Here is a 23082-nt window from a genome sequence, read left to right on the forward strand (position 1 = left end):
AGGGTCAGAGTATTATTAATGGAAATGTTAATGAGCATTTGAAGAAAGAAGTTAATGAATTTGCCAACAGTGAAGTAGCCAGAGTGATTTTACCTTTTTTAAATTTTATTTTTGTTTTGACAGGGTTACTGGAGTAAAAGATACAGTCATGTTTGAGAAATAGTGCATTGCAGCAATGTATATGTATCTCAGGGTGCTTTTGTGGTCAAGACTTAGAAATATGACATAGTTGGAGACACACCATGAATTTAGAGCTGGTGGGAGAATTTTAAAATAATCTAGAATAGACAGAATTCTAAGTTTGCCACAAGGTTTAAGCTCTGTCATGGAAAACAAAATTGAGATTTTCCTGTCTATTTGGTTACAGACATAGTATACTCCTTTTTATTACTATTTTATTAATTGAATGATTTGATCCAGGTTTCAAATTATAAAATGCATTTGGATGATATTCTAGTAATAGAATAAATGTTCTTTGATATCCTGGATGAGCTTTATTTTCTGAAGTCACGTAGTAAGTTATCTTTGCTTTCCTATGACAGGACTCCTGCCTCATTGACATTTTATATGATACATTTTTCTGACCATACAAACTCTACAACAGCATCACAGTAGAGTCACTATCTGCCTCTATTGCTGTTAGCTGGATTAGTCTTATCGTAATTATGTCTTTGACATAGCTGCTCTGGCTTTTCTATCTCTTTCTTATTTATCTCAGTTAAAATATATAAAAATGTATTAACAGTTCGATACCCTGGATTCTCTGGAGGCCTGAGCCCTATATTAAATTGTAGTTTCCTAAATATAGGGAGAGAGTGGAGGGACTTGGAACATTTCTGGTGCTGAGTTTTTATTATATTGTGAGTTTCCTTTAGCACTTTAAGAATCCATCTTTCTCAATATGGGTAGAAGTGGGGAAACTGAAAGGGAAATTGTTTTCTGCATTCTCTATAGTGTTTTTTTTATTTAAGAATGATAAAGCAATACTTGCTAAGCCCAGACCAGTTCCACAACAGACAGTGCTGAAGATCCCAGGGGAGATGCAGTGATGCTTCCATGTTGGGAGGAAATAAACTTCAAAATGTTATTTGGTATATAAAGTTATTATAAGTGTATTGAAGACAGTTTGCCTAGTGTAAAAAAGACTCAACTTGGAGTTGGTCTGGCCATGCTTAACCCTTATATGTCTAGTTGCTTCTATTCTCAAACAATTTTGTTGACACCCTTAAGAAGAAGAAGACAGACCGCACAGGGTTCAAGGCCTCACTCCACTTCTTATGCAGGTCAATTAACCTCTAGCATCTCCTGCCCTTCTATACAAAATGGGGACAATAGTAGTACCTACCTCATAAGATTTGGATTAAATAAATCAGTTGCTCTCTTTCAGGTGCTTAGAGTGCTATATAATGTAAGACTCAACAAATGGCAGCTATTACCATTGTATTTATTATTACGATCTCAGTTGGTATAGGGCAAGAGAATTCAACTTGTAGTGAGGAAATCTGGATTTTCTGCTATACAGCTTGGACTTGGAAAAGTCAACTCACTTCTTTGTCCACATTTCTCCACTGAAAACTGACTAGAATTTCCCTACCAGCCTTCTAGGTCTGGGAACACAGTGAGATAGTGAAAGCAAAAGTTTCAGTCATCTGTATAACTGTCCCCAAGACCAAGTTGCTCTACAGATTCAGTCTTTTCAAAGATATTTTTACTTGCATCTCTTTCCTATAGACAAATGGGGAAAGAGTAGTTTTAAAAATGAAACTACTGCTTAATGAATTTCTAATTCTCTCATTGGAAGTAATATATTTCATGTCTGGAATTCTAATCCAGTGCCAATTGACTCATTTCATCAATCACGTAGTCACTGATGCAATTTTTAGAGTGTTGACAGCACCTTTTCAGCCATCATATCAATCTTGAGTGATGAGACTTCTCTTTGTTGCATTGGCAGGAGACACCATTCCTTTGTAGTCAGCTTCTTGGCCAGTATGGGAATGCCATTGACTGGTGCTAGATTTTGGCTTGTTTCTTTTTGGGTATTTGCATATAGGCTTACCTCATATTTGTTAGACACTATTATCAGACATTCTTTGGCCCTCACTTTCCAGTGCTGCTTCTTCGCTCTTTTTGTCTTCCTTTTTCCTGCTAGCTCTGTGACCTAAGGAAAATTATTTTATGGTGATGAGCCTCACCCTCAGTATCATTATCTGTAAGGTGGAGTTCTACTTATCTCATGGTGTTGGTGGGAAGATCATATAAGGTAAAGCATGTGAAGTACTTATAAGTTACTGCATATTAAATGTAAACGTAGCGCCTGACACATACTAAATACTAAATAGCCATCGGTACTATTATTAGTAGTATATGAGTTAATAATAGTATTACTAATCAGCTAATAATAGTAGTGCTACTTCCTGAAATAGCATGATATTAAATATATTCCTAAAGTAGAAGAAAAAAGAAAAGACCAAATACAAAAGCTTAAGAAAAGGTTCTAAGACTGTTGGTCATATACCTAGATTCTATGTACTGGTTTAATAACTTGTAGACTCCCAAATTACAGGAAACTACCTGTGGTGGTGATTCAAAAGATACCACAGGATAACTGGACATTCACATATAGAAGAATGAAGTTGGACCCCTACATCACACCATGTAAAGAAATTAATTCAAAATGGATTAAAGACCTAAATGGAAGAACTAAAACTATAAAACTCGTAGACAAAAACATGGGCATAAATCTTCATGACATCGGGTTAGAGAATGGTTTCTTGGATATGATACCAAAAGTACAGCAACATAAGAGAAGATAGGTAAATTGGACATCACAAAAATTTAAAACTCTCATGCTTCAAATGACATCATCAAGAAAATAAAAAGGCAACTCACAGAATGGAAACATGGTTTTGCAAGTCATATATCTGATAATAGACTTATTTCCAAAATATGTCAAGAACTCTTACAGCTCAATAACAAAAGAACAAACCCAACTAAAAAGGGGCAAAGGATCTGGATAGCATTTACTTAAAGAAGGTACACAAAAGGAAAGAGCCCATGAAAAGATTCTCAGCACCATTAGCCATCGGGGAAATGCAAGTCAAAACCACAATGGGAAACCACCTCAGATGACTAGGTAATCAAAAAGACAGTTAACAGGGGTTAGTGAGGATGTGCAGAAACTGGAACTCTCATACACTGTTAGTAGGAAGTAAAATGGTGCAGCTGCTTTGGAAGAACAGTTGAAAATTTCTTAAAATGTTTAGCATAAATATGACTCACCATTCTACTCTTAGGTATCTACCCATGGGAAATGAAAGCCTATATGCACAGAAAAACTTGTATACAAATATTTGCAGCAGTTATTTCCAAAGTGTAAATAATGTAAGTGTCCATCTACTGATGAACAGATAAATAAAATGTGGTATAGTCACATAATGGGATATTATTCAACAATAAAAGGAAATGAAGTACTACAAATGTGTTACATGGTAGACGAATCTTGAAAACATTATGCTAAATGAAGAACCCAGGCACAAAAGACCACATATTGTCTGATTCCATTGATATGAAATCTCTAGAGTAAACAAATGCATTGAGACAGAAAATAGCTTAGTGGTTGCTTAAGGGTGGGGGGCTGGGGGGAAATGAATACTAAGTGCTAATGGTGGGAGGTTTCTTTATGGGGTGGCGAAATGTTCTGAAATTGATAGTGGTCATGGTTGCGCAACTTTGTGAATATACTTAAAACCACTGAATTGTCCACTTTAGGTGGGTTAATTGAATGGTGTGTGAATTATATCTAAGAAAAAGGATCTAGTATAAAGACAAAAAAGGGGGCCTGGGTCATGATTTCATGGTCGTGAGATCGGGCTCTGTGCTGAGCATGGAGCCTGCTTGGGATTCTCTCTTCCTCTCTCTCTGCCCCTTCCCTGCTTATGCTCCGCCCCCTCAAGACAAATAAATAAATATTAACAACAACAACAACAACAACAACAAAGACAGCCACAGAGCTTGTTTATGGTGGAAGAAGATTGAAATATCCCAGTAAAAGTGCTTCCCTAGTCACAGAACATAAGTTCTGTGAGGACTGAGACTTAGTTACAGTCCCAGCTGGAAATCCTGCATCTAGAAATGGAGGCACACAATAAAATATTTGTTGAATATTGTGACTGTGCTCGTGGTCCCTAGCATTACTCTGGGTTCCCTAATTCTCTGGAAGAACTAGTAGGACTCAGAAGTTGTTACACTCATGATTATGGTTCACCACAGCGACAGGGTACAAAGTAAATCAGCGTGAAGAGAAGGTGCATGGTGTGAAGTATGGAGAAAACCAGGCACAAACTTCTGAGAGTCTTCTTCCAGTGGAGTCACACAGGATGTGCTTCATTCCTCCAGCAAAGAACTGCATGATATCATGTGCCAAGGAAGCTCATTAGAGGCTCTGCATTAGGTTTCTACTGGGGGCTGATCTGCCTAGCACATTCCCAAATTTCAGACTCCCAGGAGATAAACAGGCATTCAGCATAAACTACATTAGTACAAAGAAGGCACAGTGGGTACTCCTATCATTTAGGAGAGTTTTATATCAGTGTAGGAAACGGTTCACCAGCCCAAACTCCCAGATGCCAGCCAAAGGCCAACTTTACAAGCAGAGCTTTCTAAGAATAGTCTGTTATGTTAACTCTACCTGGCACAATGAATAGAAGGAAGCCAGGTTTAAATTTCCATACGATCTGTAACAAACCCATATGTGCACAAAGTACTGGCGGGAGGAATCAGTGTGCCCTGGGAAGGGTGTTGCCTTGTACACAGCTCACAACGCAGTGAATGGTCATCTCTAATGAGAAAACAGTCTAAAGGTTGGTGTGTACTTTCAATTCATTTTTCTTCCTAGATGCCCAAAATAGGTGAATTCAAGCCTTAGAGTAACGATTCTTAACCAGGATTATTTTGTCCCTCAGAAGATGTTTGGTCATGTCTAGAGACATTTACAGCTGTTACAACTGGGAGGGGCTGCTACTAGCATCTGTGGAGTAGAAGCTAGGGATGCTGCTAAACATCTTACAATGCACAGAACAGCCCTTCACAACGAAGAATTACTTGGGCCAAAATGTGAACGATGCCAAAGTTGAAAACTCTGCCTTTGAGTATATTTATGGTGGACAGTAGAGCCTAAAGCAGTTATCTTTACATTGATAGGATGGAGTGAGACAAGGAGGATAATCAGGCTCTCCACCTTTTAGGCTCATTGCAACCCACTTTCCCCTTTCTTATTTCTTGAGATCAGTGCTCTGAAAATCATAAATTCTTTTTCTATTCTGGGTCTACTTGTAAAGGACTCTATGGATGGGGAAAGAAAGCACTCCCTCCTCTCAGTCTGATGGCTTTGATTTTAGGGTTCCAGATCTGTTGCCTCAGATGGGTTGCCCAGTCACTGACTGTGTAGGAATGTGTGAGGATAGAAATACCAGCCTTCATGTTTTCACGCTGAATTCCCAGTAGCTGAGAGTTATCCCTAACCATGTCATCTATGAGCCCTTCCTATTTACCTCTGCTGTTTATCGCCTAGTTTCCTTCCTTCTCTTTTCATAATAGCTTTCGAAGTGGAAGCTAATGTGAATTTTGGTGCTTTCCAACTCCTAACTGGTATGTCTAACACCAGGAGATTGAATTAATTTGAACTATTAAGCATGAAGTACATATTACCATGGAGCTTATTCCAGATGCATTATTGTTAGTTTAATTGTTATGGCTAATCATTGATTGTCGTTTTTCTTGGTTCTGAAATAATAATAATAACAATAATAATAATAATAATAATAATAATACTCTTTATTACAGTGCCTTTCATTTGGGGATCTTGAAAAGCCTGTATCCTGGAACCACTTATTGTAAAGTTGTCATTATCTGTGTATTCTCATTTGGCAAAGTTTGAGGATGAATATGCCAGTGTATGATTTAAAAAGCCAAGAAAAATTTATATTCATGAATCAAGCTTTTTCTTTTCTCTTCTTTTATTTTCTTTTCCTTTCTCTTCTTTTCTTTCTCTTCTCTTCTCTTCTCTTCTCTTCTCTTCTCTTCTCTTCTCTTCTCTTCTTTTCTTTTCTTTTCTTTTCTTTTCTTTTCTTTTCTTTTCTTTTCTTTTCTTTTTTTCAATTTACCAGCATGAAGAAATAGGAGAATTTTGCTCCCTGGGATATTATTTCCAGAGAGCAATCCTGTGCCTCTTATAACAACTCTGTGGCCTTTATGTTCACTTAGACTCAGCCCTGACTTGGTAGGTTTTAATTTTAAATGGTTCTCATATTGTTTGAGGGTTGCACAGTGCTTTGGCACTGTGTGTGTGTGTGTGTGTGTGTGTGTGTGTGTGTGTGTGCACATGTGCATTTTAAGGCCTTAAAAAAGATAAAGGTTCCTTGGATATTCCTCATTGCTTGCATCACATTTTGAAAAGTTCAAAACAAGTGAGAAACACAGCGCAATATGTCTGTGCTTAAATATATATTTACATACACAGGAAGTTGGTGTTTGGGAAGAGGAGGACTACTAAGATAGTCTAGTCTGTTGATGAGCCAAGTACTTAAACAGTGAAGGAGACAGGGGTAAGTTCAAGTGGTTCCCAGCCTACCTCTTGTAGTCTAGATGAACACTCAGGAGGTCTAACCTTTTTTTTAGCAGTTGAAATTAATTGCTCCCATAAAGCAATTGTTTCAACATAACAATCATGACAGGTTTCTAATGGAATCCTGATGAGTTTTATTAAATCAACACTTAACCCTAAGGACTGGAATCATCTTCCTGTGGTATTGCACCTCCTCCCAGCAATAGTTCAGGCAACTTGGATTTCCCCAGAAGGGTTTCAGCTTGGCTTTGGTGATACATGGAGAGTTCCCACCATCTGGCTGCTGTCAAGGGGCCCAAGGCAAGTGAATTGCTGGACTGCCACTACATGGATTCTTATTATTGCTTATTGTTGTCCCTTTCCATGGGAGAAGTGAGGCCATGGACTCATGCCATGAATAATGAGGACTCTTCTTGTAACGTGCCTTCTTCCAAAGGCTAGGAGGCCACAGTGAGAAGAAGGGTAAAGCAGTTGTTCTGTCCCATGGCTGCCCATTGGAATCCCCACTGGAGCTTTAAAACCCTCAGGTGCCTGGATTCCACCCTCACAGATTCTGATTTAATTGGTCCGGGGAAGATCCTGGCCATTAAAAGGTTTAAAAGTTTCCTAGGTGGTTCTAATTGTTAGCCACATTGTGCCCTGCTTGGTGTCTAGTTTTTAGCAGAGCTACTATTCAATACATAACAACCAGTGCAGCACTATGTTCTTGCTCTCTACCAGGCATTGTGTTAAATGCTTTATAGGTATCAGTCTGTTTGATTGTCACAGTAACCATATCATTGAAGATTTGTGAATTAATACAATCACTTATTCAACACTTCTGGGGCATAGGCAATGATCCAGGGAGTGTCTTGGTTGTTGGGGAGGAGAGTCAGAGAATACTTTCAGGGTTGATGACATTTGAATTGACATTTAAAGACTGAGGAGGAGTTGCTGGGCAAAGAGGGAGGAAAGGCACCGCAGGCAGAGAGGATGGATTTTGCAAATGTACTGTATTGAGATGGAGGATAGCCAGTTCCAGGCACTGAGAGAAAACCGGTACTCCTGCAGTAGAGAAAGCCTACAGGAGCATGATGCAAGATAAGACATAGAGGTGGACAGAGCCTCCTCGGCAGAGTTTGTAGGTTTGGTAAAGGCTTTTAGCTTTTATTCTGAAATGAGATGGGAGTTCTCATCATTTGCTTTTCCTAGAATATCTCTGGTTGCAGTAGGGAAAACAGGTAAAAGGGAGGCAAGAGTGGGTGCATTGTAATGAGTTGGGTGGCCATTGCCCTAGATCTGCACAGAACGAGAATGAAGGGAGTGAAGGGAGAGAGGTGAGCATAATTGAATGATATTTAGATGGTGAAATCCTTAGGGTTTGAAGATAGATTCAAAGGGCAGGAGAGGAAAATGACTTCCATCTTAAATTTTACTATTATTTACTATCATTACCTCAAACTTTCACGTGAGGTGATGAGAATTAGGGTAGTACATCTCAAGCTTTAATGTGTGTGGGGATCACCTGAGGCTCTTGTTAAAATGCAGATTCTAATTCAGTAGGTTTGCAAATTGTGCCTAATGAACTCCAAATGCTGCTGCTGCTGCTCCTGTGACCAGTTCACAAACCACACTTGGAGAATCGAGGGCTTAGAGAAGTGGCATAACTTAACTCAAGGTGTGGTGAGTGGAGCCTGTGTATTTAGCCATGTCTGCCTGCCTCCAAAGCAATGATCTTACTCAGAAACTCTATGGCATCTGAAATATGGATCTGTTAGTGTAAAAGGTCAGTTAGACACAACCTGGGAAGGTTGTCTACCAGGCTAAGAAATTGGGATTTGTATCTGTAGGCAATTGGCAGTCATTGAAAATGTGTAAGCAGAGAAGGGTCCAATCAGAAAGCCCACATTACAGTTCATGGATATATTCCCTTGAGTATTTGTTTGTTCTTTTTAGTATAGAATAGATCTCTTAGATTAAATTGAAGTGCAGTTAAAAACAACAACTCAGGGTCTGAACTTTGTAAGTAATAGGGTTGGTTTATTAGATCATCTGCTCTGTAATGAGGGTAATAATTGGCTCTTATTTAGTGTTTCCTGCCCAATCATCCCAGGGTACTTTACTAATAAGCACCATCTTTCTTCCAGAGCTGAAGCCAATGGAGAGAGGCTGAGGGACTTGGTGTTGTGGGGCTGACCTATGGGCATGTTAACTATTTCCATGACATCTAGAGTTTCCTGCCACATTTTAGGCACATACCTGTACATTCATTTGCCTTCACTGCTTGATCTGTCCATCTAAGTATTTCCTGAATGTGTCCCAGAGACTGTGAGCTTAGTTAGAAACTAAATGAAAAAAGGAAAAGAAAAAAGAAAAGAAAAGGAAAGAAAAGAAATGTCAAACCTTTGGAAAATGCCACATGCATTATCTCCTTCTTAGGAAGGGATGATGCATATCCGCACAGAAGGGCTCTGAGAAGTCCCAGAATAAAAGAACTATTTAACTCATATAACTCAGTGGTTTTCTAAACTAATTTGACCTTAGAATTACCCTCAATTCTTTTCTCCTTCCCAACTCTTGACATTCCATTAAACAGTCGTTCTGTCTGGTGGAGTTTATGAAACGCTAGTCCTTATTCACAGATAACTACCATCTTTGAAGCATCAATATCCCTTGCTTGGTCCTGTGTTCTTTTCTTGGCTGGAAGATTTGGTGTTTTGGCATCTAGAACAACAGAACAGCCTAGTTTTTACTTTACTTTTGCATAAGCCAGGTGCCATTACAACTGCTAAAACTACTTCAGGATTTAGTTGGAAGAAATATCACTGACTTATCTGCATGCTTCCGTGTTGTCTGGAAGAGGCGAGTTGTGCTTTTGTTTCTTTTCTTTGTTTCTGTGTTTTTAGTTCTATTTTGGCAGCCACAGGATTTTCCTTCCCACTCTGTTTCATGTGAAAGATCCCAGGAATAGGATCATTGCCAAATACGACATTTACATTGAGTCATTTTTTTAATGTTAAGTACATAACATGAAACTTGAATGGGTTTTAAAAATCTGAGTTAATTTGGTAATTTGAAAGTAAATTAAGTTTGTCCTTTGCCTGAAGGATCTAAGGGTGTTGCATAAGATGAAAAAAAAACGCTTTAAAAAATAGACTATGTATAATTAGCATTCATATGAAACCAGAAAATTCTGGCTAAATAAATTTCAAGACGTTTTTGGAATAACATGCTAGGTGAGATTCAATACCCTGCTAAGAATGAAAAGAAATGTAATAACAGAGGAGGAGAGAAAGTTGTATTTAAAAAAATGTATTGGATATTTTAAAAGATGAATTTATAGGTACTGAATAGACTATCTAAGTGATATCAGAGTTTCTTCAGCCACTGGTCTATTGTCTACAACCTTCTCAGAATTGGTTTCTTGAAGACAGCTATAGCATCCTTAGTCTAGAAACTGTCTTCATATTTTGATAGGCATCGGAACTGGCTATGAAGCTCTTTGAAAATACATATGCCCAGGCTTCTACCTAAAAGATTCTGATTAGGTAGGTCTAGCATGGCATATAGAAATCTGTATTTTTAGCCCTAAGGTTTTTAATTCTGAGGCACGGTAAAGTTTGAGAACTGCTCTAGATATTCTTTCAAGTTCTGTTAGACCCAAGACTCTCATAGACTTTTAAAAATTCAATTCCAAGCCACAACCTCCAACAATTGTACACCTTTGTGTAAGATGTGCAGTATACAACCTGCACTGCTTTTGAGTCACCCTGCCTCAACCCTCAGATGTGCTACTTTAGTGAGTCCATGGTAGATTTCAAGAATGTGTATTTTTTTTTAAGTTTTTTTAAATGTTTGTTTATTTTTGAGAGAGAGAGAGAGAGACAGAGCACAAGCAGGGGAGGAACAGAGAAAGAGGGAGATACAGAATCCAAAGCAGGCTCCAGGCTCTGAGCTGTCGGCACAGAGCCTGATGTGGGGCTTGAACTCATGAACCATGAGATCATGACCTGAGTCAAAGTCAGACACTTAACTGACTGAGCCACCCAGGCACCCCTCAGGAATCACTCTGCATGATTCTGATGCAAGGGATTCAAGAATCAGATTTTGAGAATCACTGCTCTAGAAACATGATTCAAAATAGATAGGTTCTATGGACAATCTATTAAGTGAAGCCATAGGCTACCCATTAAGATAAAGTCCAGGCTGATAAATTTAGGTTAGCCATACCTTCCTTACCAGAGAGACTCCATGTGGCCATGCAGACTTGGGCACTCCCAACCTACAGACAGACTACAGTTTCCAAATATCTTCTTGTACATGTCTGCTGTAGCCATGTCACAGCATTCCTCTCATGCTGCTGCTTGATCTGGAGCCAAGAGAAGCACAGAGTCTTTGCATATGAGCAGCTTGAATAGGTTCTCCTCAGCTTTGACTCCATGGAAGTGGCACTGCCGCTGCATACATGAATGTGGTCCCTAGAGGAGACCTAGTGGTTTTCAATACTAAGGGCAGAATAGTGAACATCTCAGGCAAATGCACATCTACCAATTGACACTCATGAATTAACATGCCCAGGGGATGAGCTATAAAGTGGTGCTGAGAACTTTTTTGGTTTTTGTCAGACCCAGATTTTGAGTCTAGAATAGACTCTAGAATAGCAATTCTCGAAGTATGGTTCATGGATACCTGGGGGGCCCTGAGACTTCTTCAGGGTGTCTGCAAGGTGATACCTATATTATATAACTAAGTTGTTATTTGTCTTCCTAACTGTGTTGACATTTGTACTGATAGTACGAAAGCAATGGTAGATAAAACTGTAGCAAGAATCTAGCACTGTAGTGTGAATGAAGGCAATGGCACCAAACTCTACTATTGGTCTCTTATTCTTTCCATCATAACTTATGGTTTTTAAAAAAAAGCAAATTTCACTTAAGAATACCCTTGATGAAACAGTAAAAATTATTAATTCATTTAAGCTTCGACTGTCAAGTATACATCATTTTTTTAAAGAAATAGGAAGCATGTATAAAAGAAGTACCACAGTGTGCTAAAGTATCCTTGTTGTTTGACAAAAAGCACTTGAAGGACTCTTTCATTTGTAAGCTGAACTAACCGTTTTTATATGAAACACCAGTTTTTACTTGGAAGAACAACTGATAGATGAAATACAGGTATTAAGACTTCAATGTTTGACCGACATTTTCTCAAAAATGCAAAAACTGAGCCTGTGACTTTAAGTACACCATTGGACAGTATTTGTTGCCAATGATAAAACTCAAGCTTTCCAGCAAAAATTAGAATTTTGGAAAACTTGTATCTGCCACCATGAGCTTGACAGCTTTCCAATACTTAAAAGACTTTAATGATGAAATTGATGGTGGTATTAACAAATATGATTCTTTTTTATGTCATATAATGAAATGTGTCAACATTTCACCCAAATGCGTCAACATTTGGATCTGCAGAATGCAGTGAGCCAATATTTTCGACCAGAGCGATGCACACTTCTATGAAATTTTGCTTGGGCAAAGGGTCCATGCAAAGTACAACACAGACCATAGTTGTTCATGTAATAGAACACTAAAAGTTTATTGATAGAGTTTTAGATTCCACCCTGCAACTATTGAAGATAGTACATTTATTGAGTTTTTTAAAAAAATGTTTAGCAGCACCCAAGGAAATTGTACTTTGTTTCTCAGTCAGACCAGAAATAGAAACGGTTGTTTTTTCCAAAGTTTAACAATATAAATTTTTTGAATGAAAATTTTGATATGGTTTGATTAATCCTTTTTAACCTCTCAGATTTTTTTCATCAATATTCACAATAGACATTCATTACATTGTGTAAGCCACAGCTTAAAACAGGGAATGGAAAAGAAAAATAATTAACTTGTCTCTTTTGCAAATAAAGTTGGAAAGTAAATAGTGGCGGAAGCTACATGATGTTTGGAGAAGCACTGTGAACATATTTTCCAAGACGTACTTTCAATTATTTGCTGTTAGGCATTCTGTTATAAATATTTCAAGCATCTTTATTTCCTGTGACAACCATTAGTATCTCTATTTATATTATCCTCCTTTAAGGAGGTTTAATCTACAAAATCAAGAAATGATTTGGCCACTCCCAACTCTATTCCAACTAAGTACAAAAGATGCACAGGATAAGCTTAGAATTTCCTTTCTTTCTATTATTTTATTCTCAGATGCTTTAAATGTTAGCTGTCCCAAGACTTCTCCCCAAGTCCTACCAAATCACCTGTTTATCAAGCAAAGCTAAGTTTGTTAAACCTGCTGCAGTAAGGGAGAACACCTTTATTCAGTAATGTCTCAGAAAGCTTGGGTATGGAGGAGACGTTTCTAGGATTTTTGGATCTGGGTTTACATGGTTTAAGACAGATCTTTCAGTGTGATGCTCTGACTGGGATTGGGCTAAATTCATGATGCAATATTTTGGGGTTGGTGGACACAGTGAAGTGAGGGTCTTGAAATGAGTCTTGATACCTACATAGTTTTTTGTTCAGTAAGGTATTTGAGCAAGTGGGCTATCTAGTGCCCTATGCATGGGATGTTTACCCAGAGGAGGAAAGTATTTGCTCATATAAATTGCTTTTCAGGAATTCCTGCAACACACAGTGAACTTATTTATTGGTTACATCCTTGTCTTCCTGGGCAAGAATTTCTTGGAACGCATGTTGAAGTCATGTTGGCATGGGAGACCTCAGTTGTCATAAATACAATGAGCACATTCCTGGAGATTTTTGGAAGGAACAGAGGGATGGAAAATTTCTCTTAGTTCTTAGAAACCTAGAGACAGAGAACAATTGTAATTGTTTCCTCTTGGGCCAACTCCATTTGTCATATTCCTTATTTCTTACCCCAAACTTGATAGACATTATAAGGCTCAGAATGTCAAAAGCTATCCAAACACATAAAAATAACTCAGGATTTCCCATCTCCCTAGAATGCCATTGTCTCTCCTATTTTTAGTAAAGTCTATTTACCCTTCAAATCTTTTACTCCCAGCCCCTAAATCCAGGTTTTGATTATCTTCTCCTCAGTAACTCTATACTGCCCTTCCCTATATATCTCTGAATCTTACACTTCATTATCATTGTCAGTATTTCTTTCCAAGACTTTGGGTTCCTTGAGGCAGAATTGTGTCCTTTTCATCATTTATTTTATATTAAATATAATTTATTTTCAAATTGGTTTCCATACAACACCCAGTGCTCATCCCAACAAATGCCCTCCTCAATGCCCATCACCCACATTCCCTTCTCCCTCACCCCCTTACTCCCCATCAACCCTCAGTTTGTTCTCAGTATTTAAGAGTCTCTTACAGTTTGCCTTCATCCCTCTCTGTAACTTTTTTCTCCCCCTTTCCCTTCCCCATGGTCTTCTGTTAAGCTTCTCAGGATCCACATATGAGTGAAAACATATGGTATCTGCCTGACTTTCTCTGCCTGACTTGTTTCACTTAGTAAAATACCCTCCAGTTCCATCCATGTTGTTGCAAATGGCCAGATTTCATTCTTTCTCATTGCCAAGTAGTATTACATTGTATATATAAACCGCATTTTCTTTATCCATTCGTCCGTTGATGGACATTTAGGCTCTTTCTGTAATTTGGTGATTGTTGAAAGTCCTGCTGGAAACATTGGGGTACATGTGCCCCTATGAATCAGCACTCCTGTATCCCTTGGGCAAATTCCTAGCAGTGCTATTGCTGGGTCATAGGGTAGATCTATTTTTAATTTTTTGAGGAACATCCACACTGTTTTCCAGAGCATCTGCACCAGTTTGCATTCCCACCAACAGTGCAAGAGGGTTCCCATTTTTCCACATCCTCACCAGCACCTATAGTCTCCTGGTTTGTTCATTTTAGCTGCTCTGACCAGCGTGAGATGGTATGTCGGTGTGGTTTTGATTTGTATGAGGAGTGACGTTAAGTCCCCAGAATCTAACACAACAGTAAATTCTCAAATAAATGCTTATTGAGTACATGAATGAATGAAGTCCATAGATAGATGACTGAGTGGATGAGTGAATGCGTGGACAGATGGTTGGATGGATTTATGTAGAATATTTTAAAAAAATTTTGTCTTAGAGGAGTAGGGGAAGGATGTGGTTTCCAGAATTTTGTGGCCGATTGTACATATAGGTCCTTTTCTTAACCTTCTTTTCACTTAACAAATATTTATTAACTTCATTCTATAGGCCAAGGATTGTGCTAGGTGCTAAGTTTAAAAAGGTAGGCAAGGTCAGTGGATGTCTGCCATATTGGAGAAAACACTTTCTGACTGTAGACATTTGCCCTACATAATTACCACCAAAACTGTCCACACTATCACAACCACCCCTATCACATACACCACCATTATAACCATCATTATCATAATCACAATGACAACATCCACCACCACCACAATTACAGTTAGCATCGACACCATTAGTCAAGGAACTGTGGACAATCTTATGAGATTTCTGTGGCCCAGGAAATACTGCCTAAAGCAGTGTTTTCAAACTTCAGCATGCAAATGAATCTGGTACGTTAGTTTGTGTTAAGGCCTGAGATTCTTCATTTCCAACCAACAATGGTAAGTTAATGTTGCCGATCCAGGAGGCACATTTCAGGCAGGAAGGATCTAGAATATAGTCCAGAGCCTCAGAGCTCTTCCTTTCAGGGGACACCATGCTAAAGCTGACCAAAACCTTCAAGAGACTGTAATCATGAGGGGTGCTTGGGTGGCTCAGTCGGTTAAGCATCTGACTCTTGATCTCGGTTCAGGTCATGATCTCATGGTTCGTGAGATTGAGACCTCTGTCAGGCTCTGCCCTGACAGCTCAAAGCCTACTTAGGATTCTCTCCCTCTCCCTCTCCTTCTGCCCCTCTCCTGCTCACACATATGTTCATATGCTCTCTCTCTTTCTCTCAAAATAAATAAACTTAAAAAAAAAGGAGATTGTAATCATAAATAGGAACGAATTGAGGAAGGAAGTACCTGGGGTTTTGAAATGAAATTCAGAGTCTTAAGAAAGTGAATGAGATTTCTCTTGTTGTAAAACTCTTTTGCCCAACCTCTAGTAAGAGATCATCAGGCCATGCAACCTATTCACGGTTTCTAGGGATTAGGACATAGACATCTTAGAGTGGAGCATTATTCTGCCTACCACAATTTACCCTCTGGTCTTCAAGATTCCCACGTCCCCAAAGTCTCAACCCATTATACAATCAGTATAACTGCACTATGCTGGGGTAAATACTGCTTTCGTTTTCACTGACATTTAGTTTAAGGTAGCTACTTTCCTCTCAGCAAACAAAAATCAAACTGTTTGATGAGAGATGAGACAAGGATGGAAGAGGAGAATAATTCTTTTTTTTTTTTATTTTGAATTTTCAAAGGATCATGAACTAAAAACATCTCTAGTTTTCTCCACAAGGTTGAGATATTTTATTACAGATGTTTTCCCCTTTTTTTTTGTTTTGTTTACTTATTTATTTTGAGAGGCAGACAGACAGACAGACAGAAAGAATGCTCCAGCAGGGGAGGGACAGAGAGAGGGAGAGAGAGAGAATCCCAAGCAGGCTCCATGCTGTCAGCACAGAGCCCGGTGTGAGGTTCAAACTCACGAGTTGTGAGATCATGACCTGAGCCGAAACTGAGTTGGATGTTTAACCAACTGAGCCACCCAGGCACCCTGTGAGATGTTTTCTTCTTAGATTCAAGATTATGTGGCACCCTGGCAGGTCCTGGCATGGGCACTCTTACAGAGGGATCAATATGTGTGCTTTTAAACCTGCAGGAGCCATATCCGTTAAAATCCCTGGAATCATCCAACTATCCATCTCAGTGAATCTTTCAAATTCACAGAAAATAAAGAAAAGACAAAGACAATGTTTCTTCAATGTTCAGTTAGTTATAATTCCAGTTAATATGCTGTCTTTAGGGGCGCCTGGGTGGCTCAGTCGGTTAAGCGGCCGACTTCAGCTCAGGTCATGATCTCACGGTCCGTGAGTTCGAGCCCCGCATCGGACTCTGTGCTGACAGCTCAGAGCCTGGAGCCTGTTTCAGATTCTGTGTCTCCCTCTCTCTGACCCTCCCCCATTCATGCTCTGTCTCTCTGTGTCTCAAAAATAAATAAACATTAAAAAAAATTAAAAAAATATGCTGTCTTTAGATCACACTTGGTGTTTCAAGAGTTTTTTTTTTCAATGTGTTACTTATATTTCCTTCTCCTTTTAAAAATCTCTGTCCTCCAATTCCACATTATAGGATCTCTACTTATATTGTTTTTTAGCTCTAATGCTCCATGGTTTTGTTCTCTTATTCATTTACTGGGCTGTCATATGAATTTTTGCTACTTCTTTAGTATACTTGGATCTGGCTTTTCTAGTCTAGCTATACAGAAAAATATTAGCAAAGGCATGGATAACATCTATTCATGATGTTGAATAAAATAACTTTTCCTTAAAAGATATTGGCAGACACAGGAAGGTACCCCCCACCAACACACTCAACATTTTTTTCAGATTTATTGAGAAATAACTGACAGACATGACTGTATAAGTTTATGATGCACAACATGATAATTTGATTTACATATATTATGAAATGATTACCACAACAGGTTCAGCTAGCATCCATTTTCTCCTTATGATGAGAAGTCTTAGGATTTACCTTCTTAACACCCTTCCTGTGCATCATACAGTAGTGTTATAATCATCATATTGTACATTATATCACTAGTATTTATTTACCTTATAACTGGTGGTTTGTACCTTTTGACTACTTTCCTCCAATACCCCCTCTCCCTATCCCCTGCCTCTGTTAACTACAAGTTTGATCTCTCTCTCTTTCCTTTTCTTTTTGTTTTTTTAGATTCCACAATAAGTGAGATCATACAGTATTTGTCTTCTGTCTGACTTATTTCTCTTAGCATAATACCTGCAGGATCCATCTATATTGTCACAAATAATAAAATTTCTTCATTTTTGATGGCTGAATAATATTCCATTGCATATGTGTGTGTGGTGTGTGTATGTATTTGCGTGTGTGTGTATCTATCTATCTATCTTATAACTTCTTTATCTGTTCATCCACTGATAGACATCTAGGTTGTTTCCATGTCTTGGCTATTGTAAATAATGCTGCTATGAACATGTAGGTGCAGATATCTTTTTGAATGAGTGTTTTTGATGTCTTTGGATATATTCCCAGTAGTGTAATTGCTAGATCACATGATAGTTCTATTTTAAATTTTTTGAAGATTGTCCATACTGTTTTCTATAGTAACTGTACCAACTTATAATCCCACCAACACTGCACTAGGGCTCTCTTTCCTCCACATCCCCATCAGCATTTGTTATCTCTTGTCTTTTTGATGATGGCCATTCTAACAGGAGTAGGTAATATCTCATTGTGGTTTTAACTTGCATTTTCCTAATGACTAGTGATGTTAAACATCTTTTCCATCTTTTCATGTACCTGTTGGCTATTTGTATATCTTCTCTAGAAAAAAAGTGTTTATTCAGGTTCTTTGTCCATTTTTAATTTGTTGTTGTTCTTCTCCTCCTTCTTCTTCTTGCTATTGAGTTGTATGAGTTCTTTATATGTTTTGGGTATTAGTCCCTTATCGGATATGGTTTACATATATTTTTCCCTTTCTATAGGTTGTCTTTTCATTGTGTTGATTGTTTCTTCTTTTGGATGGAAGCTTTTTGGTTTAATGTAAACTAAAAGGGTCCAGTTCTATTCTACATGTACATACCCAATTATCCCAGTACCATTTATTGAAGAGACTATCTTTTCTTCATTGAGTATGCTTGGCTCTCTTGTTAAATATTAGTTGATTATGTATACTCAGGTTTATTTCTGGGCTCTTGATTCTGTTTCACTGGTCTACTTGTTTTTGTGACAGTATCATATTATTTTGATGACTATGGCTTTATAGTATAGCTTGAAATCAGGAAGTGTGATGCCTCCTATTTTGTTCTTCTTTCTCAGGATTTTGGCTTTTAGGGGTCTTTTGTGGTTCCATATAAATTTTAAGAGTTTTTTTTTAACTTCTAAAAAAAAGGCCATTGAAATCTTGATAGAGATTGCATTGTATCCATAGATGACTTTTGTTCCTACTGACATTTTAACAATATTAATTTTTTCAGTGCATAAACATGGAATACTTTTCCATATATTTGTGCCTTCTTTGAATGTTTTGTTAATGTCTTAAAGTTTTCAGAATAAAGATCTTTCCCCTCTTTAGTTAAATTTATGTCTAAGTATTTTAGTGCTTTTGTCAGGCCTGAGTGTATACTGAATTCCCTGGTCAAGGAGGCCACCAGCTTTGCTCTGTAGATGGGGGAAGCCATGGGTTGTGCTCTCTGTTCAAGTGCTTAGATAGTGCTGTTGAGTGGGCTACACAGCTTCCTGTTTGGTCTGGTTAGGTTCCCTGGTTGCACAGGCAGAAGACTCTATTGTAAGGTTGTGAATTATATTCCCTGCCCAGGCACAGTGGGAGAAGCAACTCTAAAACTAGTCAAGTTCTTTATTGTCTTAATTCAAACCAACCAGCACCCCTAGTTTCTGGCCAAACGGAACTGCTGGCTTGTACTGCAAACTATGGGCTCTGTCTCCTCTCGGAGCCAGTACTACTGATCTCCACAGCTTTCAGGTCCTTTCACCAGAACTTCTGGTCAGATGAAACTGGAAGACACTCTTCACAGTCTCCACAGTGGGTGGCGCTATGTTTCAGCCAGCTCGGGAGAGGGAGGGGCTGACATAGTAAACTGTTTTCAGTTTCCCAAACAGGTTCCCCACTTTGGAGGAGCTGGGAGCTACCCTCAATCTTAGTTATAATTTAATCCCCCTGTCTGTGCATAGTATGGGAAACCTTCCTGCCTAGTAGAGACTTTGCTCTGGGGATGATCTCTGTTTTCCCACCTCTTGGCCCCAGCACTGCTAAACCACCCAGCTTCCAGGAGTTGTCACCAGCGCTTCTGGTCAGATGGGGCCAAAAGGCACTCTCAGCAGAGGGTGGAGCCGTGACTCAGCACCTTGCAAGGTGAACTGGGCTCCAGGGCTGGCAACACTTTTTTGAGGATCCAAATCAGGCAGATCTGCTCCCCACTGAGTTTCCCCAGGTCAGAAGGCACACCCAATGTGGTTATGCAGATGAGGAAAGCTTCCCGTGGCATTACCGCTTGGACACTGCAGGCGTGCACTCTATCTGCCAAGATTCATGTGCTGGCTGTTGCAAACCCCTCTCCCTTATCTGTCACAGTCAGATTCCCAGTGGTTGAACCCTGCAGATGCCTCTGCACTTTCCACAGGGTGAAATCAGAGTAGGAGTTTCCCACAAAGTACCCACAGTGCTGAGGAGGGCGTGGAGCTGGCTGTCTTCCCTGTGTTGTCTTCTCACTCTGGAGGAACTGGAGGCTCAGGGGAGACCTCTCTAGCCATGGTGCTGTGCTGGCTAGGGGGAAGGGCAATGCAAGTAACAGGTAGCTTCTCTTTTTATTCTTCGAATACTCTCTGTCTTTGTCTTTGTGGCGCAGGGTGGGCTTCTGCCCTAAGATTCTTTGAGGGGTATCTTATTCTTGGGTCCTAAGATTCTTTGAGGGGCATCTTATTCTTGAATAGATGTTAGTTGTTTGTCTAATGAGGGGAAGGGAAGTCAGGAATAACCTCTTTTGCCATCTTGGTGAAGTCACTCCCATTTGTCACATCTTGATGCAGCATGCAAGAAAAATATACATAGTTCTTTGAAAAGGCTATTAAAATACCCCTGGATTTTGACCTACTTCAACCAAATAGTGTATCACAACACAATACAGCAGCAGATATAAGAATCTACTGGTCTTCTATTAAGCCAAACATTAAAAAGACTTTCAATACTCTGAAACAATGCCACTCTTCCCACTAGTTCCTTTTGTTTGTTTGTCTTAGAAAATATATCATATATGTGTATATGTAATAGGTTTATTATTGTTATTTTAAAATAAATTAGTAGGGTTTTTTAAAAAGTTTTGTTTTAATTTCTAATACGGTAAATATCTGTAGATAGGACCTACATACACAAAAGCTCTTTGGGGCCTTTAATAATTTTTAAGAGTGTGAATGAATCTTGAGACTAAAATGTTTGAGAACTGACGGCTTGGGGAAACCTTTACTAAAGATGTTCCAAAGAATGCTGTCCCCTGGGAGACTCGACAGAAACCCAGCAGCCAAAAACAAAAGGCAACATAAAGCAAGAAGAATTTGGTAGTTAAATAAGTTTAGAAATGTTGCTTGCTCTAGTCCCTTTGGAGATGCACAGTTTGTAACAGCACATTAAATGTTCAACTTGAACTTTCTCAGTTCTCAGTCTTTCCTAAACTCATTTGATCATGAAAATATTTTTCCAAGGGATATGCTTTGGGATACTGTTCCCTTGCCAACCATGAATGTTATCATTTTAAATATTTTCCAGTACGATAGGTTGAAAAGTGGTATGTTATTATTTACTGGCTTCTGAAAGCTGGATTTTTAATTTAAGGGTCAGTCATATCTTCCTTTAGAACAGCTTCTAGTTGACAATGTCCTCCACCCCCACCCTTACGCCATCAGGGAGGGCAGGTTTGGCCACCAAAAAAATGTTTCACCACATTCTGACTTTTCAGTTTTAGAACTTGGGTTGTTTATTAGTCTTCAAAAGAGGGAAATTAATGCAAACCAGTGATAGTAAGAATGTGTTCAGAGAGAGAGAGATCTTACATACTAAGGAATTGGGAAAGGGATCTTTGCTCTAGGACAGACGGCAGTTAACTTGGCAGTCTGTGCCTTTGATTGAAATGAATGTCCTTTTGTAGGACCTGATTTGTCCTTTTTGAGTTAATGGTTACTCATTCATACATGTTGTCTGATTTGGTTTCCTTGGAGGAATTACCCATTCTCAAGGCTGTCTAAATAAGCAGGGTCACTTTTATCACCATGTATTTTCCTCCCTGTAAATAACGATCAACTGGAATTCTAGTTTAGGAATAGGTTTGCTAATTGCAGTTCTGTAGTTGCTAGGACAAAATTATACTTGAAGGTAAACTTGCTAACAGCTGTATTTCTATTTCCAAGAATCTATCCTAAGGCAAAAACAGAATGCAATTGAAAAATATACTTATAAAGATGTTCTCTCTAGCATTGTTTATAATAACCAAAATTGAAAACTAAAATGTTGACACGTGTGGAAACAATGAAATACTATAGTATATTATAGTATATTTATATAGCAAAATGCTATACAGGTCTTAAAAACTCTGGTTTTAAGACTGTTTAGAGATATGGAACAATGTTCCCCAAATAATATCAGTAAATATAGTAGGACAAAAATGTCACAATATATGTTGTTAGATCATTTTCCATAAAAGTTGTTCCATTTTACATTTTCACCAGCATCTTTGGGCATGCTTCTTTCCCTACACTCTTGCCAGCTATGAGTGTTATTTTAAATATTTTCTAATTTGATGGGGTAAAAATGATATAGCATTCTTAAATTAAGGAGACTTTCAACAGGAAGACAAAGAGCAGTAATTGACATTTCCAGACGAGACTTCACTCTAATTGCTACTTTGCGGGCAGAACATTGGGTGGCACTGACTACAAGATGGGCTAACTCTGATTAGTGACACCTGACATCTCCAGGGGTCTGGGAGAAACTTCTAGAGCCCAGAGAGGTGATTTGAGTCCAATTAAAAATAACCAAGAAAATTCCATTGTAGTCAAATTTAGCCATTTGTAATTTGTCCTTGGATAGATTAATATAAATACTATATTAAGGTTATCTCCATCCATGTATAAAACCCTCATATAAACATTTAAGGAGACTGAGAGGCAGGGAGAGAAAATAAGCTTGTTTGTCTCCTGTGTGTCAGAGGCTTTGCCATTTTAAAGTTCTAGTAGGTCATGGAACTGTCTGTCAGGTAATTAAAATTGTCATACAGTTTCCATCTTTTATATCCCTTACTTAATGCATGTATGCATAAGGTTTGCAGAAAGCCTGTGAGCTTTTCTGGAGCCACTAAGGGGACTTGTTGGCTACTGCCATTCCCTGCCACTCACCGTGGATGTGCCAGTCATACCTACCGAATCTGTTGTCATAGTCATACTGCAACTGGATAGAATATTGAAGGAAATGTCAAAAATGTAGCCATGTGAGAAGAATCAGGAGGCAGTATTACTATTCAAAGAGTTAGCTTCCAGCTTGGGCTCCTATCTGCATGGAGCGTGCTGAGGTCTAATTTCAGCCGTGCAATTAATTCTCGGACAACATGAGAAAAGATGTAACTGCCACATTTGTAAAAACTTGGATGTTGTTTCACTAATTCATGTACTTATTTTCTTTACGATTTTATCTGAAAGCGTCTTTTGAGGGCTTTTTGTTGTTGTTAATTTTTAAAAAATCTTTTGAAAGATGAAAACGCACAAAAACAGAATTCAGCAAAATGT

General features: G+C 38.6%; 1 protein-coding gene across 5 annotated transcripts in view; it reads left to right on the forward strand.

Annotated features, from left to right (window-relative positions):
- Positions 1-23082, forward strand: part of FHIT (fragile histidine triad diadenosine triphosphatase) — a 1415554-nt gene that overhangs the window by 452360 nt on the left and 940112 nt on the right. The gene's annotated exons all lie outside the window — the stretch shown is intronic.

Source organism: Neofelis nebulosa, chromosome 4, assembly GCF_028018385.1.
Source record: "Neofelis nebulosa isolate mNeoNeb1 chromosome 4, mNeoNeb1.pri, whole genome shotgun sequence".
Classification (NCBI taxonomy): Eukaryota; Metazoa; Chordata; class Mammalia; order Carnivora; family Felidae; genus Neofelis; species Neofelis nebulosa.